The sequence below is a fragment of the Dermacentor andersoni genome, chromosome 10 (genome assembly GCF_023375885.2).
Source record: "Dermacentor andersoni chromosome 10, qqDerAnde1_hic_scaffold, whole genome shotgun sequence".
NCBI lineage: Eukaryota > Metazoa > Arthropoda > Arachnida > Ixodida > Ixodidae > Dermacentor > Dermacentor andersoni.
The window spans coordinates 37027183-37036926 of record NC_092823.1 but is presented as its reverse complement, the minus strand read 5'-3'; the positions used below and the strand labels follow the sequence as shown (position 1 = coordinate 37036926).

Here is a 9744-nt window from a genome sequence, read left to right as displayed (position 1 = left end):
TTTCCGTCTCTTCGAAGATTTGGCACAACGGTTTGCCACCGTCTCCCTCTCGTGAGGCCGCTGGCGCGTGGCTTTAGCGCTCAACGTACTGTCCATGATGCCGACGCGGTCAAAACGAGTCGACGGACGCACGTTCCCTGTGCGCCGAAGGCTCTCTTGATATGTGATCCGACCCTCAGACAGACGAAGCCAAGGGAAGACCCAAGGCCGCAATGTGCGTTCAAAGAATCAGTGCTCAGTGTGTCCTGCAATTCACACCAAGTATCGCAGCTGGCTGCGTTCTTCATCGACCCGAGAACCGAGTGGTCCACCGCTTAGAGTCGTGAAAAATAGTTTGTTCAATTCAGTACAGTACAACCAGTGTTTTAGGCACGTGGCGTCTCCCTGTGTGTGGTTTCGAAGAGCGCCTTTCGGCGTGCGCTCCTCCCGTCTCGCTCTTTCGGCGGCCGCGTCTCAGCAGCTAAAAGCCTAATGGCACTCCACTCCTGCAACTCGGGCGTGTGTTTTGCGCCCACGCCTTCCTCGCTTGCCCTCGAGGTACCCTACGCCGTTTGCGCGCACTCGAAGCCGGTTTTACCTGGCAACCATCCACCGGACCCCTGTGTCTCGTGCGCACGTTCACATCGCTCCACGAAAAATTGCAGGGCTGCAAGTAGGGCTAAGCCGCTGTGGAGTCTTTAACGGCTACACGGCCACGGGCAGGGTTTCACCCCCATCGACGTGCTTCGCTTCAGTCAGCAGTAGGTTCATTGAAGGGCCTCAAACACACACACACTTCGCATCGGCAGATCGCCGCAGCATAACCGCTGCTGATCCAACAGCCTACTTGAGACGAAAGACAAGAGCCCGGCGCGCGTACTCGCGCAGCTCTCCAAAACCACTCGGCCAGTGCCAGGGACGGCTCCCTGCGCCGGAGCCACAACAAGTCTACTTGAGGCGGAAGACGAAGCCAGCAAGGGCCTGGCCGCAACTGCGTTCGAATCCGGGACTACAGTCCCTCGTCTGTCCGTACTTCCACTTTCGACGTGCGGCGCCTTCCCAAAGCGCACAAGTCCGCTAACCGCAGAACGCTTCCGACGTAGCAACGCCGCCTTTCCCTCGGCGGCGGGCAAATAGCCTGCAGACGTCGTCGCATTAAACCGCGATCTCGACACCTCGCGCGTCACGAGCAGGAGCCGACCGGCAGCCTCCGGCCCTTTCGGACTCGGTGGCATTTGCCGCGGAGGACGGGAGAGCGCTTTAGGCCACGGTTCCTTCCGTACTTGGCAGCCGCACCCTCATACCGACAGTTCCATGACCGACCGAGCGCCACACCGTTCCTTCAGTACTTGGGCGGCAACAAAGTCGGGTCGTTACTCCATACTCGCCGCAGGAAGCGACCGGCAGCCGCCAGCCTTTTCAGACTCGGCAGCGTTTGCCGCGGAGGACGGGAGAGCGCTCGCACCACGGTTCCGTGTGTACTAAGCGGCAGCGGCATTAGCTCTCGACCGTCAGTTCCTTGACCGACCGCACGCTTCGCCGTTCCCCTCGTACTGGGCAAAGCAGCAGGTCGGGTCGTCTTACTCCCATTCCGCGCAAGAGCGCCGAAGCGGACAGAAAGCCCACCCAGTGTGCGTTACGCCGTTTCTACCCGCGGGCGCGGCCAAGCCAACCGTCTAAGGTTGCAGCCGGCGTCCACTGGGCGCAACAAATTTGGCACGGCGCGCCCCTCAAAATTCAGGCAGTCCCCGGCATGTTCGGGTATAGCCGTCCCCGCGTCCAAGCGGCGCCAGCGGCGGAAAGCGTCGGGCGCAGCGAGCTGCTTCACCCACACGGGGTAGAAACAATGGCGCTCGTCACCCTTCACAAGCCGGTAATGATCCTTCCGCAGGTTCACCTACGGAAACCTTGTTACGACTTTTACTTCCTCTAAATGATCAAGTTTGGTCATCTTTCCAACAGACCGGCGCAACCGAAAGGCCGCGCCGGACATCGGTCCGAAGACCTCACTAAATCATTCAATCGGTAGTAGCGACGGGCGGTGTGTACTAAGGGCAGGGACGTAATCAACGCGAGCTTATGACTCGCGCTTACTGGGAATTCCTCGTTCAAGGGGAACAATTGCAAGCCCCTATCCTAATCACGAAAGAAGTTCCACGGTTTACCCAGTCTTTTCAGACAGGGATAAAGACACGCTGCTTCCTTCAGTGTAGCGCGCGTGCGGCCCCGGACATCTAAGGGCATCACAGACCTGTTATTGCTCTGTTTCGTGCGGCTAGGAGCCGCTTGTCCCTCTAAGGAGGTTGTAAGGTGCTGGGAACCCCGCACCTATTTAATAGGCTAGAGTCTCGTTCGTTATCGGAATTTAGCAGACAAATCGCTCCACCAACTAAGAACGGCCATGCACCACCATCCACCGAATCAAGAAAGAGCTCTCAATCTGTCAATCATCCCAGTGTCCGGGCCGGGTAAGTTTTCCCGTGTTGAGTCAAATTAAGCCGCAGGCTCCACTCCTGGTGGTGCCCTTCCGTCAATTCCTTTATGTTTCAGCTTTGCAACCATACTTCCCCCAGAACCCAAACACTTTGGTTTCGCGGAAGCTGCCCGCCGAGTCATTTGAGTAACTCAGGCGGATCGCTGGTTGGCATCGTTTATGGTCAGAACTAGGGCGGTATCTGATCGCCTGCGAACCTCTGACTTTCGTTCTTGATCAAAGAAAACATTCTTGGCAAATGCTTTCGCAGTAGTTCGTCTTGCGACGGTCCAAGAATTGCACCTCTAGCGCCGCAATACGAATGCCCCCGTCTGTCCCTCTTAATCATTACCTCGTATTCCAAAAACCAACAGAACAGAAACGAGGTCTTCTTCTATTACTCCATGTAAGTTTATTCAGGCGACTCGCCTGCGTTGAGCACTCTAATTTTTTCAAAGTAAAAGCACCGGCCTTCTCGAGGCACACAATGAAGTCCACCAAGAAAGGACCGGCATGATGTTCAGTCCGAGCCGTCGCATCGGGTAGATGCACTACTCGTCTGGAACTGAGATCCAACTACGAGCTTTTTAACCGCAGCAGCTTTAGTATACGCTATTGGAGCTGGAATTACCGCGGCTGCTGGCACCAGACTTGCCCTCCAATTGATCCTCGTTAAAGGATTTAGATTGTACTCATTTCAATTACGGGGCCTCAAAAGAGTCCCGTATTGTTATTTTTCGTCACTACCTCCCCGTGCCGGGAGTGGGTAATTTGCGCGCCTGCTGCCTTCCTTGGATGTGGTAGCCGTTTCTCAGGCTCCCTCTCCGGAATCGAACCCTGATTCTCCGTTACCCGTAACAACCATGGTAAGCAAGTAACCTACCATCGAAAGTTGATAAGGCAGACACTTGAAAGAAACGTCGCCGGCTCGTGGCTATGCGATCAGCACAAAGTTATCCAGAGTCACCACACAATACGGGCCGAAACCCAATCGATCTTGGTCTAATAAAAGCATCCGTCGCCCAAAGGGCTTCAGGCTCACTGCATGTATTAGCTTTAGAATTGCCACAGTTATCCATGTAGGAAGAAACGATCTAAGGAACCATAACTGATTTAATGAGCCATTCGCGGTTTCGCCTTATTTCGGCATGTACTTAGACATGCATGGCTTAATCTTTGAGACAAGCATATGATTACTGGCAGGATCAACCAGGTAATCGTTCAACTGCGCGTCCAGCCTTTCAAGCAGGCCGGACGCCGTTTTTGCGATGCCGAGGCCACCTTCAGGCGCCCCAACACGCTTCGTTCTCGCAAAGGGTAGCACTTTGCACAGTCCGAGACGACGGCGTTCGAGCTCGCTACGGCGCCCTCCCCGCAGGGCCGGGTATCGCCACGCGGCAAGAAGCACGCAACATTCTCGATAGACCGGTTGTGTCGACTCGATCGCGGCTTGCGGTTTCTCTCGAGCCCGCAGCACTGGTGGACCGACCGACACTTGCAACGTAGCCGAGACGGCAAAGCCGGTAGGCGACGGGTCACGCCCGCGCCTTCGGCGCTTTCGTATTTGACTCGTCCGAGGACGATGCGGAACACACTTCGATATCGTGGAAAAAGCGTCGTCCGACAACCAGCCCCTAACGCATCAAGCGGATGAGGCTGCAGACGTCAGCTGTGGGATCCACGAGAGCGATACTGGGGACACGCTTGACGGGCACGAAGCCCGCCGCATATCAAACACCCAGGTCGCTTTGGGGGCGACTGCTCTCTGGGACCCGCATATAATAGCAGCGATAAGTACCCAGACCTCTATGGGGCCGTACTCGTGCCACTTTCGACGAGCGTTTGGCGAAAGTCGTGCCGCCTCGTAACGCCGCGAGCAAGATTGAAAGCTTACGTCGGCAGGACAATGCCGAAGTCGTGAAAGCGCAGCGCGTCCACCGAATGCGCGAACGGCAATTTCTCGCCAATGGCCAGTACGGTTTCCTGCACAATCGCCTTTCTGTCCCCCTACGGGGCCCCCGGCCGATCGATTCGAGGCACGCTAGCGCGGCCCCTTCGCCATTTCCGAGCACGAGTGCGAACAGTGCGGGCGGCGTGCTCGACGCCCCGGCTGACGTCGTTTCGGACTTTGTCTCTTCGCGTGCTCGCGGCAACGCCACGGCCAACGACGACGTCTGCGCGGTTCTTTGCCGGTTCCCGGTGTGCTATAGTGCAGCCCCCTGCAGGGTGACACCGGCTCCGTCGTGGCCGTGCGGCGGCTTGTACGCAAAAGTTGCGTCAAAGGCGTCGCGCTCGCACCGCCCCGGCACACGTGGTTTGCGCTCGCAGCGATGTCGAGGCGATCGCTTACGTTTGCACGGTTTCCGGTGTGCTACAATGCAGCAGTCTGCCGCACGACACCTCTTGGTTGCCGAGGCCAGCACGGCAATTTACTGAAGCGAGCGCATTGCGCCCAGGCGGCAGCGGACTTTGTGCTTTCGGGAGTGCTCTTGCTGTAAAATTTGAACGGCTGCAGGTGCGCGAAGCAAGTGTACTTATTTTCTCTCTCTCTCTCTCTCTCTCTCTCTCTGCCTTTGAGGCGACTGTAATTTTACTTTAAATGCAACTGGAGGCGGGAGCAACCTGATGAGTGTAGGTGGACTTCGGTACATGTTGTAATTTAGAAATTGCTTTCAAGCTTTGAGGACATACACCTTCGCGCCATCTGCTTTCCCCGTCTCTTTGGCACTTTATAGTGTGTGCTGCATGCTCTGCATTCCAAAGAAACACGCCTGTGTCTGTCCCTCTCTCACCTTCTTCTTTTTGTAGCTGCTGTTGTAGAAGATGCTATGCTCTTTACTCGCTGTAACATAGAGTGCTTGCACAAGCCAACAACCTTTGCGCGTTTTTTCTTTCTCTTCCCAGGACGTTTCTGCCATTATTTACTGGCTCTCGTTCTTAGTATGCAATGGAGCGTTAGCTCGCGCCGTCTACCTTTCTTTCTGTTTGGCAAAGTCCACAGGTTTTCCTAGTTGCGTACACAGATGGCGCCGATGCGTTTTCGCGCCAGTTTCGAACGACCTCGCTGTACTCGTGTTTCTCATTTGAATGTTTCAAAGGGGTTTGCGAAAGGGGGTGGTTCTTGTGCAAGGCTGAGCTTTCCAGCTGCGTTTAAGCTATGCTAGCATGTATGCGTATATATATATATATATATATATATATATATATATATATATATATATATATATATATATATATATATATATATAAATACACAAACAGACACACACATGCATATATACATACACACACACGGTAATGGTAAAGATGAGGAGGTAGCACTTTTTTTTTTTACAATGCCTGTGTTTCAGATGGCGATCTTTCTCCCCTCTATATTTCCGGTTGAAAGGAGTGTGCAGCGTTTTCTATATTTATTTTTTCATTCACTTCTATGTTGCTCGTCCTCGTACATGGGGCATGCTACCCAATTCTACAGTTCGATTCGACACGTTGCGATCCGTCCCGGCCTGTGCCGTATCAAAATTTTCAGTGCGCCTTGCGGTAAATAAAAAGAAATGAAGGAAATGCGCGTAGTATATTACAATTGCGCACGGGCTAGAAACGAAGCCCTCAAAGAAGCTCACTTTGAGCGGTCGCATTCAGACGGAAGTAAGCATTCCCCTTGCGCGTGTTTTCCGCTCGCCTGTTCCGTTTTCTACGAGGTTGCCTTCGTTGGTTTCGCGTTACAAGCAAGCTTGCACTCGGGTCTCGTTTCTACGCGACAGCGTTTCGTTAACAGCGAAAGACTGAGGCGTTGCGAGTTCATCCGTGAGATAGGGAGCGTTGAGTCTCTAGACAGGCTGAATTTTATAATATTGCCCACGCTGTTGCTGAGGTTACCAATGTCGGCAGGGCGCCCACAAGGCAGTAGTACAATGAAGTGAAGTGAAGGACGTCGCTTCTCGGCCTTTTGGCTAAGAACGCTGCCCCAGGCGGAGAAGACTTCCTCGACAAGTCACCACTGCTACCCCGGAGGTCGCGTCGGGACCACGGCGGCCTCCAGGAGACTTCAAGCGCTTGCCAGAACCAACCCGCCCGCCCGCCTGCCCGCCAGTAAAGCCCCTCAATCTCCCAAAGTAGCGCCATTCACTTCCCTCCTCCTCCGCTCGGCGCGGCCTCGACGGTGGCGCCGCCGGTGGTGGGCCTGCCGTAGCAGACGACGGCTAACACGCTACGGGAGAAAATCCGCGGAAAAGTTCGTTCGAGTCCTGCGGAGCAGTTTTTTCAATCTAGATCTTGCTTTGTCAGTCGGTAACTGGCCTTAAGAATGTCGTGTCGGATTTGCGGAAGAAATAGAGAAAAGCACCAATATTCAAGGCGTATTTAAGGCGTAAAGCGCGCGCACGTTGAAAGTTCGTGTTGCTGAAACACGACACAAGCACGCGGTGTGCTCAGACACGCGAGTAATTACCAGAGTTTCAGGTTTTGACAGCGTGAAAGTATGTGCACGTGGTTTCGTAGGTTAATTTACGTACCTGCAGGATACTTTTGTTCGGCCGGCGCGTGAGAGATTCCGACTGTCTGCGGTCAGCAATGCCTGGCAGCAGGGCCGTTTCTGTTCCGCGCGTTTTACAGATGTACGTAGCTCATGCACAGGTTGTGGAGGCCATGAGCAACGTTTTCACACATAGGCGGTATAGATAATTTGAACAACGTACCAGCATATGAAATCGTTATTTATTTATTACAGTGCAAATGGTTAGAATTTGATAGAAAAAAAAAGAAGGAACTTGATGGTACAACTGGAAAGAGGTTCAGAAAATAATTATCCCCCTCCCCTCATTGGCACCAGCAACACTTTTGTTGAAGTGCTAATTTTATCTCTGTATACTACGTGCGTCTGTATTCTTTTGCGTTGTAAGTTTTCACAAGGAAGCAGTGTTGCGTTAACTGGAACAGTCAAGGCACGCAAGAGAGAAAAAAAGTTGATTCTTGGGTTTTACATCCCAACACCACGATCTCATAAGGCACGCCATAATGGGGGCTCCGGATTAATTTTTTTTCCAGCTGGGGTTCTTTAACGCGCCCCCAATGCACTGGACACGGGCCCGTTTTGACACGGGCGTCAAAAGAAGAGGTTGGAGGAGCCGTGGCACTCACTTCACAAAGCCGCGCGTTCTTTGCCACTTGCTCGAAGTCAGCCCGCCCGATCTTTTTATCCACACTTTTCTTCGTTTTGCGTTGCGCGCGGCGGATGGTAAAGCAAAAAGCTTTTTGCCGTCACTGGGTCTGTTGTGGCAACCGTAGGCGCAGCAGCATGGCATCGCAATTAAGCACTAGGCCCTAACACATTGTATAACACTACCGCGCTCCTTCATATCGCCTGCAGTACTTTCGTCGCGCAGGCCCAAGAATGGGGGTCGCAGCGCGCTGGAAAGAAAAGATATACAAAAGCGCGGCGCCTGCTTTGCGCCGGAAAGAAAAAAATATACAAAAGCGCGGGGCCTGCTTTCACGTGACACAGATTGGCCAATCGGGGAGCGGAGGAGGATGGGGCGACAGGAGGAGTGGAGGAGGAAGCGCCTGGGTGAGCGGGGTGGCGGAAAGATCTAAGAATGGCGCTACTTTTGGAAAATTGAGGGGCTTTACCCGCCAGCTTGCCCGACCGCCATCTACCGAGCAGCGGAGGAACCCGGCGGGCCCCTCCAGCGCCTGCCGAGCGGCCCATGGTCACGGGAGCCAGCAGCCCTGCCAACGCCCCCTGCCGAGCCGCCGGCCAAACCCAGTTCTACCGAGGAGGCAACGCCCCCTGCTGAGCCCCCGGTCTACCAGAGTACAGTAAAACCCCTCAATCTCCCAAAGTAGCGCCATTCGCTTCCCTCCTCCTCCGCTCGGCGCGGCCTCGACGGTGGCGCCGCCGGTGGTGGGCCTGCCGTAGCAGACGACAGCTAACACGCTACGGGAGGAAATCCACAGTAAAGTTCGTTCGAGCCCTGCGGAGCAGTTTTTTCAATCGATATCTTTCTTCGTCAGTCGGTAACTGGCCTTTAGAATTTAGTGTTAGAATTGCGGAGGAAATAGAGAAAATGACCCTTATTCAAGGCGTATTTAAGGCGTAAAGCGCGCGACGTTGAGAGTTAGTGTTGCTGAAACGCGACGCAAGCACGCGGTGTACTCAAACACGCGCGTAATTACCAAAGTTTCAGGTGTTGACAGCGTGAAAGTATGTGTACGTGGTTTCGTAGGTTCATTCACGTACCTGCAGGACACTTTTGTTCGGTCGGCGCGTGAGAGATTCCGGCTGTGTGCGGCCAGCAAGGCCTGGCAACAGGGCCGTTTTTTCATTGCGGGGTACTTCGGTAATCGTGACGATATATATATATATATTTTTACAAGTACTGCTCCAGGAGGGCACATGTAATGGCTAACGGAGGCCTCTGAAGAGAACGTAACATTACACTAATGCAGGCGTCGCAGGGAGTGTTCGCATACAAAATTGGCTGTCCGCGATCTTATACCCCCGTGGCATGCACAGGCTTCGGCGAGCCCCATCTAGCGCTGGTTCTAGCTTTGGTGTTGCCGTTGCCGCTTTGGTGCCCTGACGGCGCCGTCAATAACACGAAATAATGACAAGTTGTTACACTAGTAAATAAAATTTATTGAAGAAGTACAATCGCGCCGAGGCGCCAACTTCTAAAGCAGCACTAGCACACGAGTATTATGAAACGCCAACGAGGAATTTACCGGCCCACGTACGACTCTACGATCAAAGTGCACGTTAAACATCCCCAGGCGAGCTAGATCAAGTTATCCGGAGCCATTCACTACGACCTCCATCCTAGCTTTAGTCGCTTCGGAACGTTAAAAACATTAATCACCACAAACCAAATCAATACATGCGGGCGTACATTCGAAGCCAAAAGACACACCCTGAATAAAGTCGCTTTTATGTCACAGGCCAGCTGCAGATGCGTGCATTTCACCGCAAGACGCTACTATATGAAACAAAGAGAGCACATTCGAAAAAAGAAAGTCAAACAACGCGCTAAAAACCACGCAGAGCATGAACACCCACTTTTTCGAAGCGGAAGGCGTGAACTAGGCTCAAAATAAGAGGTTGTGAGTAGCCGTGGCCCTTACTTCACTAAGCCGTGCGTTCTTTGCCACTTCCTCGAAGTCAGCCCGCCCGACCGCCCGATCCTGCAAATCCACACTTCTTTTTGCGTTGCGCCCGCCGGACGGCAAAGCAAAAAGCTTTTTGTCCTCGCTGTGTCTGTTGCGGCAACCGAAGGCGCAGCAGCATGGCATCGCAA

The 9744-nt window shown here is 53.6% G+C and overlaps 2 non-coding genes across 2 annotated transcripts; both read right to left on the bottom strand.

Moving 5' to 3' along the window:
- Window positions 1–169: 169 nt before the first annotated feature.
- LOC126519380 (5.8S ribosomal RNA) lies at window positions 170–322 on the bottom strand. The gene has a single exon (XR_007596589.2). It is a non-coding gene; the product is annotated as a 5.8S ribosomal RNA (ribosomal RNA).
- A 1531-nt stretch (window positions 323–1853) lies between these two features.
- LOC126519355 (small subunit ribosomal RNA) lies at window positions 1854–3668 on the bottom strand. Its single transcript, XR_007596572.1, has one exon. It is a non-coding gene; the product is annotated as a small subunit ribosomal RNA (ribosomal RNA).
- Between the last annotated feature and the right edge of the window lie 6076 nt (window positions 3669–9744).